General features: G+C 37.2%; 1 pseudogene; it reads right to left on the minus strand.

Moving 5' to 3' along the window:
* Positions 1-436: 436 nt before the first annotated feature.
* LOC126081898 (microtubule-associated proteins 1A/1B light chain 3B-like) lies at positions 437-810 on the minus strand (annotated as a pseudogene).
* Positions 811-10,032: the final 9,222 nt, after the last annotated feature.

Genomic DNA, 10,032 nt, shown 5'->3' on the forward strand with positions numbered 1-10,032 from the left:
CTCTTGTGGAGATTTCTCTGAAAAATCGGCAGGCTCCGTGAATTTAAAAGAAGACTGAGTGTCTCTCTGAAGGACTTGAAGTCACTGCTCTGATTGCAAGTTTCCTCCGGGGAAAAGAACATTACAGTAACTCCAAGATTCATTTCATTGGCAACTGAAAATCCAAAGTATTTTATTTTTAAACTTATTTTAAACTTCTAAAATTTGAAAACTGGAGAGCCTATGTTAAATAATATAGTTTTCTGAAGCTGAATGTGCTGCTCATTTGGAACTCAGCTTTGCTGATTGAAATACAAAAACAACTTCCTAAAAGTCCTAGGTGGAACCACATTGCTTCGATGAACTCTGACAAGATGAACTTACCAATTTCAGTCGATAACATTCCCTCCCCCCGCCCCTTTTTTCCCCCCTCTGTAATAGATGTGTTCTGCTGGTCTTACAAGGTCGATTTCATTCCAAACATCTTCTGAGAGGCATATACCATACACGGGAATCCATCTTCGTCCTTCTTTCATACACTTCAGAAATCGGTGTGGAGGCTCTCACCATCCTGTGTCCGTTCACCAATAGGAAGAAGGCTTGGCTAGCGTTCAGCTGTAAGTGCCTTCTAATTATTTTGATGAATTCACTCTTGTTGAAGTGATCTAGTACAAGGAACTTGGTTTTATCCACTACAGGAAGCTGCTTCCACACTTGTTATTTTTCTGTTATCACTGGGATTTTGATAGGATGTTCTTCTCGGATAAGTCGGATATCTTCCACTCTTTGTGCAAAGGTAAGGCCCTGCTTGAAGGTCTTCTTCCAGGGCATGGCGCTGGGCAGCGGTGGCGAGGCTGAGGCTCGTGAAGGCATTAGTTGGTGGCGCCCTGGTTTCCTTTTCTTGTGTGTTTGTCTGGTTTTGGCTTCAAGGTAAGGCTGGCTTCAGAGTGAGTTAAAAAGTTTCCCTTTTCTATTTTTTTAAATAGTTTAAGGAGTGGTGTCAATTCTTCTTTAAGTGTTTGGTACAATTCCTCGGTGAAGCCAGCTGGTCCAGGACTTTTTTTGTTGGAAGGTTTTTGATTCAGTCTCTTCCTTTGTTATCACTCTGTTGAAATTTTCTGTTTCTTTGTGAGTCAGTTTAGGTAGCTTATGTGTTTCTGAGAATCTGTCCATTTCATTTATTACCTAATTTGTTGGTTTACAGTTATTCATGGAATTCGCTTAGGATTCTTTTTATTTCTGTAGTTTCAGTTTTAATGTTACTGTTTTCATTTGTGATTTTGTATATTTGCTTCTTCTCTTTTTCAGTGTTGCCAAAGGTTTATTTTATTTTACTAATTTTTCCAAGAACTTCTGATTTTGTTCATGCTCTTTTGTTTTTCTAGTACCTATTATAAAAAAAAAATAATAAAAATAAATTTTTTATTTCATTTATTTCTGCTCTGGTCGTTTTTTATTTCCTTCCTCCCTGTAGTATTGTGCTGGAGTTTTGCTCTTCCTTTTCTAGTTCCTCAAGCTATTTGTTGTTATTGTTTGGTTGCTGTAGAGTCAGTTCCGACTCCCGGCAATCCCGTGGGTGCAGAATAGCACAGCACTGTCTACGGTTTTCCATGCAGTAACTTTTCAGAAGCAGATGGCTAGACCTGTCTTCTGGGGTGCCTTTGGTGGGTTTGGGCTGCCAGTCTTTTGGCTAGTAGTTGAGTGCTCGGCCATTTGCTCTACTAGGGATTCCAGGCTCTTTCCTCTAGTTGTAGAGTCATTGATTTGAGATCCTTCTTCCTTTTAATTTAGGCTTTTACTGCTATAAATTTCCCTCTCAGTACTACCTTTGTAGCATCCCATACATTTTGTTATGTTGTGCTTTCATTCAACTCTAAAAGTATTTTCTGATTTCTCTCTTGATTCTTTGGTTGTTTAATAGTGCAAAGTTTAATTTCCACATATTTTGCGTATTTTGCAGCTTTCCTTTTGTTATTAGTTTGTGGTTTCATTCCACAGTGGTCAGAGAGATACTTGTATGATTTCAATCTTCTAAAATTTATTGAGACTTATTTTGTGATCTAGCATGTAGTTGGGAGAAGGTAGTTCTTTGAACAACCCTGGCGGCTCTGATCTTCCCTGGTCCCCTTTCCCTGCTGCAATTTTTGAGCTTCAGAACAATTCATTGACCTTAAAGGGTTGCAGTTCTGGGCTTGCGCCAGGAGATCTCACCATACTCCTCCTGAAACTCTAGCAGGTGTTCCATGTAGTGAATCACATAGTCCTGTGTACAAAGCCAAGTAGGGGAGGGAATTCTTTGTCTCTTGCCTGGAGTGCCATTAAATCCACCTTTGAGTCCCTCCACTAAATTTTTCATTTCAATTATTGTATTTTTTAGCTCCAATAATTGTTTGGTTATTTATTTATTTATAGTTTCTATATCTTTCTTGAAATTTTAATTTTTCCTTGTGCTGTTTTCCTGATTTCCTTTATTTCATTGTCCATGTTTTCCTTTTAGCTCTTTAATATTGTTGCTTTAAAGTCTTCTAGTCTGTTCCTTAACTGGGCTTCCATAGAAATGATTTATGTCTCTTGGTTTTGCTGTTTTGATTGGGTCATCCTTTCCATGTTTGCTTGGTATGTCTTGTGCTTTTTTTGTTGTTGAAACTGGGACATTTGAATATTATAATGTGGTAATTCTGGAACTCAGATTTTCCCAATTTTTTAGGGATTACAATTTTTTAAAACATTGAAGGCTGTAATAGCCCGTCTTTTCAATGACTTCACCTAACTATTTTACAAATGCTGACCTGAAAGCAAGCATGGACACTGAGGACTCTGTTACTCCACCTATGCTCCACTAGTGTTTTGAAGGAGATTTCCTTGTACTCTAGGGAAAGAACAAAAAGCAAAAAACAGAAAAATAGGATTCTCCCACTCCTCAGAGATTGCTGTCGTTACTTAATGAAGGCTGCAGTCAACTGTTTGCTTAGTGACTTCTCCAGCTATTTTTGTAAATTGTGTATTCCAATTATGTTATCTCTGCGGTCAGTTAGTGGCCTGACAGATGTCACATAAATAAACAAACGAATAAAGAAATAAGAAAAAAAGGAACTACTCTGGCTGTTTAAATTGCTGCCACTGGGAGAAACCACTACTGCAAGAAGACCAAAACTGCCATAACAGTCTGCAGCATCTCTCAGGGCACTGCCTGACCAACCTACTTGTGAAAACAGTCCAACCCCCAAATCTTGGAGGATTAGGTCCCCACTCCCTGCCCTGGCCCCAGCCAGCTACTCTAGGTATATGGGCTGCCATCGCCATCATTGCTGTGGGGCTGAGGAATGGGAGATATTAGCCAGTTTTGTGAACATTTGTTACCTAGGAAAGGTGAGGAGCTTATTCCTCATGAAGCATGCCCTCTTTGGTCTAAGTATCTGATCAGATTCCAGAGTTCCAAATTGTCTGGTTCCAATTGTTCTTTTCAGTGCAACCATGTTTTGATGGAGGGACTGACCTCTAGATCATCCTACTCCAATATTTTGTGTGACATCCCAAAATTGGGTTTGATAATTGAGGTTTGTAGAAAAATTTGAAATTCATTTTTGTATATAAAAGTGTGAAAGAATTTTATTGTATACATACTATCCCACAGTCTCATGTTTCAATGACAGACTGCAGATATCCTTGATCCTTCTTTTAGTCAGGTTTTGTGTTGAAAAATATTAGTGGGAACTTGGTGAGGAAAGCCATTTTTATGGGAAGTTCTCCTTTTCTTTTGGGTACCTCTCAACATAGAACATAGAGCTATGCAACTTGGATTAGTTGAAGAACCTATTAAATGTATGACACTGGGCTATATGGAATCTTAGAGAACAGTTCTTTTTTTTTTTTTAAAATTCATTTAATGTCTTCTAAGTTTACACAATTGGCTGCAACAATGGGCTCAAACATAGCAACACTTGTGAGGATGGTGCGGGAAAAGGCCATGTTTTATTCTGTTGCTACGAGTCAGAACCTACTCGACAGCACCTAATAATGACAGTATCAACAAATTTATAATCTAGAGTTTTTAAATTGATGTCCAGCTTTGTTTGTGGCTTTCCTAAAGTTTCAGCAGAGAAAAGGAATTATGAGTATCTTTTGTTGTAAACATGACAAGTATAGAGTTTTCTGAATCTGGCAAAATTTAGAAGTAATAGGGTAGTAAATTACTATTAAGTAGCTGGGTTGAAAAAATATATACAAACAAAACTAATCCCTGCTTTGCAGAATCCTGCTGTGATCTTCTCTCTCTCCCTCCCTTTCCCCCTTTCTTCTTCCCTCTTTCTCTCTCTTTCTTTCTTATACATGAAATCATTCTCAGAACTATCACAGCTTGAGTCAAAATAATCGCTCTAATTTGTATGGCAAAAAAAGAAAAAAACAAACAAAAGTGCACCCTTATTTGTGCTGATAAAATGCAACTCCTATCCTGTGGTTTTAATGTGATTCAAAAAGCTGTCTGCAGTAAAGGAAAGTATTAGAGATGTTAAAAGCTGATACCATTACATTTCTGTTAAGTCTTAGAACAGTTTAGCTGATGGTGGTAAAATGTGCACTAGACCTTCTGATAAGTGATTTGTCATTCACTGAAATTTTATTTCCAGGCCCAGAAACTTTATTTTACGAAAACACATCAAGGCATGGATTCTGGTTGTATGTGTTGGATGTAATTGCAGTTTGCATGAACCTCTTACAAATGATAATGAAAAGTTGCCAGAAGATAGAAAATAAAGGAGTTGGCTAGTGTGGCTAAAATATAACATTTCCAGGTGGTCTAATTCATTTTAGGGCTATTCAGAAGACACTCAAAGAAGGGAAACCATGAAGTTTTCTTGTTTACCTGGCACTAAAGACCACATTAAAAATCTGAAAGGATAATTTAAACAAATCCAGGATTTCACAGTCTCGAAGGACTTTAACATGGATTAAGCCTTTTCATCATCTCAGAAGCCGTATAACTCAGGTAGGGCAAGTGTGATTTTCAGAGTTTTGAGAAGTCGGATGTTTGTTATCACTGTCTCAGGAAGGGCTGCCCGGGCAACCCCACTTAAATTGTATTTCAATTACTCCAGTCACTCGTATACCACTAGCATGTAAACTCCATGGGACATGGACTTTTGTCATTTTGTTCCCCGGTGCCCATAGGAACGCCAGCTGGCGTTCAGTGGTCATTGAGCACCTGGGTGGGTAGCTCTTATGGCCATATACCAGTTAACTTCCAGAGTTTTAATGTGGTTTTAGTACTCGGGCTAGCAGGTCACTGGGAAACCCCAAAGTAATGGATTTGAGATAAAAAGGAATCCTGAGTGATAGGTTTGCTCAATTCCTATGCTAGAGGAAAGGGACCACCAAGGACTGATCAGGGTTCCAGGCCTCCGCACAGGTAGTCCTAGACACCAGGAAGTCTTCCTGGGTGGAACAAAGCCCCAGCACTGTTTGCAATTACCCCACCCTCTGCAGCACTCTGGAGGAAAGTGAAGTTGGGGAACGGCCTTCCTCCTCGGAAAAGCGAGAACCTCCATTTCTGCTAGCTGATTGCAGATTCCAGATAATTCTCTTTCCATGGTTCTGCATCCCATTCTGCCATTAACTACCGATGAGACTGTAAAAAAACCCAGTGCCATCTAGTTGATTCTGACTCATAGCGACCCTAGAACCTATAGATATGTGTAAACATTTGGGTGATTGTAATTCACAAACGCTTTCCTTTTGTAGCATCTCATCTGTTTTTTTTCAGCAGTCTGTAGGAAGAAAGCAGGTTAAGTATTGTCTGTATTTTAGACCCTGAGAATTTGAATGTGTCTAAAATGGCCTTATGTTCTTCTGAATCACCCTGGCTGTGAATTCAGCCTGTTCTGTCTGACAGTTGCTATTATCCCCTTACATAATATTACGTTTTTTTTTTTTACCCTTATATAGTAAGAACCAAAGCTGACTTGTAACATGTGACCTTTCATTAACTAGGTTTGGAAATACTCAAAAATATTTAGAAGTAGCTTTTGGTTTTTCAAATTACAAATTTGTTTTACAAACTAGCAAAAGACATAGAAATATAACAAATGTAGGCATTAGAGAGAAACAATGATTAACATTTTGGTGACATACACAAGATAACTGAGGTTACATTATCTTACAATTTTGCATTCTGTTTCTTCAATTAATGTTATATCATGCACACACTCTAATATGAGAAAAAAATTATTGTTTTTGAAACTATATTAATACAAATTATGGATATAGTATAATATTTTAACCATCCCCTACCTCAGGGAACTATTACTAAAATATTATTAATCTTTGGCTGTTTTCTTAGGGCAACCAAAACCAAACCAAACCTGTTGCCATTGAGTCGATTCCAAGTGATAGCGACCATATTGAACAGAGTGGAACTGCCCCACAGGGTTTCCAAGGAGTGGCTGGTGGATTTGAACTGCTGACCTTTTGGTTAGCATCCATAGCTTTTAACTACTGTGCAACCAGGGCTACTTTCTTCTGGGCTGAATGATAATGAATATAATTCATACATAAGTAAAAAAAAAAAAATATGTGGGTGCAAATAAAGCGTTGATTAGAAGAAACTTTTAAGTGCACTCTAAGTGACAAAAATACACTAGGAATTATTGCAGTATTGTTTTGAGGGATCTTTCTTAGGGTAGATCCCCCAAAACAATACTACAATAATTCCTAATATATTTTTGTCACTTACAACGTGCTTAAAAATTCTTCTAATCACTGCTTTATTTGCATCCACATGCTTACGTATGAGTTATATTCATTATCATTCAGATCAGAATATTTTCTAATTTTCTGTTTGATTTCTTATTTTACTCATGGGTTATTTGGAAGTGTGGCTCTTTACTACCCAACGTGAAAGAATTTTCAAGTTAACTTTTAGATATGGATTCTTAGCTAAATATCTCTGTAGTCAGAGAAAATATTTTTCATGATTTCAGTCCTTTAAAGTTGTTGAGACTTGCTTTACGGTTCAGCATATTGTGACTTTTTAAATATTCTATATATATTTGAATGAATACATGTTCATTAATGTCATTTCTATATATGTCAGTAGGCCAAACTTGTTATTCATGTATCTCAAGTATTTTATTTTCTTGTCGATTTTTTATTTGCTTGTTCAATCGATTATGGAAAGATATGTATTAATATTTCTAACTCTGATGGTATATAGTTTTGTCAGTTTCTCCTTTAACTCTGTCAACTTTTGCTTTACGTGTTTTAAGCTAAGTTTTCAGGTCCATAGAAATTTAGAATTGTTTTATCTTCTGGCAGGGCTGGGACTAGGGTAAGGCAGATAAGACGTCAAGGGTGCAAAATTTAATGTGACACTCACTCTCAGAGCCTTACAATTGCAGGGCTGGCATCTGAAAACAAGGATCTCCTTAAATTGTGTGCTCTAGTTGGCTCACCTGCCTCAACCTAGTCCCAGCCCTATCTTCTGCTAATGGATACTTTTATCATTATGAAGTCCACTTTACATCTGTAGTAGTGCTTTTTTTTTTCTCCCACTCAAAGCCCTTTTGATACATCTTCTTCTGTCCTTTTAACTTCTCCATGATTATATTTTAAGTGTATTTCTACAAAGATTTGTTTTCAGTCTGACCATCTTTAACTTTTACTTGGAGTATAGAATTCATTTTCACTTAATATATTTACTCATATACTTGGGTTTCAATTTACAAGCTTATTATCAATTTGCTATTTATATCACCAGTCCTGTCTTCTCATTTCTTTTCTTTCTTGTCTTCAATTCTATCACTTATTTTTCTGTCCTTGCATTTCCTCCTTCAGTTAGCATAACCTCCTAGCTACGCTGGCAGTCTTCTTGTTGCACCTTTGAAGGTAATACGTCCTTTTCTCTGGCTGCTTTAGAAATTCTCCTTTTATTTTTGCCTTTTTTTTTTTAATTTATTTTTTAGCACTAGCTATACTTTTCTTTTTATATATTCAGCATGTAGGTTATGGAGCCCTGGTGGCACAATGGTTAAGAGCTTGGCTGCCAACCAAAAGGTCAGCAGTTCAAATCCACCAGCAACTCCTTAGAAATCCTATGGGGCAGTTCTACTCTGTCCTCTAGGGTCGCTATGAGTCAGAATCAACTAGACAGGAACGATGTCTATAGTGCTTGTTGAATTTTTGGCACGAAGTCTTTTTCTATCTTTTCCAAGATTGCTTCTGCCCCAATCTCTCAATTCCCTGATGCCAAGACTCCAATTTATAGATTAGATCCTTTGTGTATTGTTCATCATTTTGTTTCTCTGTGCTTCGTTCTGGAGCTTAAGTGAAGAAGAGATATCCAGGATTCATGGGCCACACTTTAAAGACTGTTCTTCTAGGATATTAGCCTTCAATATCCCAATGTGCTTTCTCTTCTTAATGGACTCTGAATCCTGACTGTTTTTTTCTTAGCTCCATGTGTCTTTAGGACACATTTTCATCTTTTCAGCCTCTCTGTAGCTTCCTCTACAATGAGCAAATTTCCCTAGTAAAAACCTAAAATTCAAGGCTCATCTCTCTATGGTTTTTTCTTGTGAGTCCCAAGTACATACTCCTCACCTTCTGGTTGGCTCTACTTAGACTTGACACACACATTTTAAATATTTTACTGAGCTTTTCTAGTTGTTCTTTTGGGGAGAGCTATAGAATTTTCTGCTTTGTTAATACTGAAAGCAGATATCCCTATATTTCATAATGAAGAAAATTTTTTCTATCTTTAATGCAAGACTGATCATAAATGTTATGATTTTAAAATATTTTCTTTAGACGTCTACAATGGCTGTAGCTTTAAATAGGGAATTTTCATTCTGGACATCTGTGCAATGAAGGATGCACATGATTCGCATGATATCATATCCATGATGAAATCATGATGACATCGTAATGACATCATCTCCATGAAGATGGCATCTCCACGGTGATGGAATTTGTTCATGAATATAGAGTCATGATTTACTTTTATCTATTGGGCACTTCCTGAGATCTGCCAAATATACAGAGCAAGCCACTCTTGAATATTAACATTTTTTAGGATGGTGTGGAGTTTAAGGAGATATGGAGATGCCTTACTTTTCTAGTTAAATTAAACTTCTGTATGGGTTTTGGTTTGTTGTATATACTCATGGACCATAATAAAAGTGGACAATCCTTATTAAATCAGAAGTAGTTGTTTAGACGCATATTATTGCCCTCACCTAGGTAAGGAGTACTTTCACTTCATCGGATCATGGGTGCCTCTGAAATTCTGACCAAAGCTCCGAATTTTCTTCCAAAAGCAAACGAACAAAATAAAAACCAAAATGCATATAATCCATAATATGAGTGAAGTTTCGGGTATTCAGAGGATAGGGGCTATTCATGGACCCCAGATTAAAAATGCCTGACCTGATTTGAATAGCCTGGGAAAATTTGCTTTTTCATCTGAATTCTTCGAATAGCCTCATTTGGGTAGTTGGGATAATCCAACTGTGAATGTGTACAAGCACGTGCCCATGTATTCATGCACTGAGGAAGCAGTGCCTGAATGTTTACCTTGCTGCTATAAAACCATCCAAATTATCTGAGAATAGCTAACCGGAAACTCATTTTCATAAGTGATAGAAAACATATATGTGGGTAAAACGAATGTATGAGAGTCTATTTTCATATAAGATTATGATTAGTAACACATATTTTTAAATTATATATACACATATGTATGTACATATATATACACACATATACACATATATTTAATCTTGAAATAATGCAATTTATTGAAAATTTTTATTGTAAACTTTATTCCTAAGGTTCTCCCTACCCCAGTCTTTTTATATCATTTTACTTCACTGCTCCTTCATACCACTTTATACGATTAGTGTCTGTATTTACAGAGCATGGGAAAGGTAAAACTGCCCCATAGGGCTTCCAAGGCTGTAACCTTTATGGAAGTAGGCTGCCGCATCTTTCCTCACAGAGCGACTGGTGGGTTCAAACCACCGACCTTTAGGTTAGCAGCTGAGCACTTAACCACTGTGT

Source organism: Elephas maximus, chromosome 8, assembly GCF_024166365.1.
Source record: "Elephas maximus indicus isolate mEleMax1 chromosome 8, mEleMax1 primary haplotype, whole genome shotgun sequence".
In the NCBI taxonomy this organism is placed as follows: domain Eukaryota; kingdom Metazoa; phylum Chordata; class Mammalia; order Proboscidea; family Elephantidae; genus Elephas; species Elephas maximus.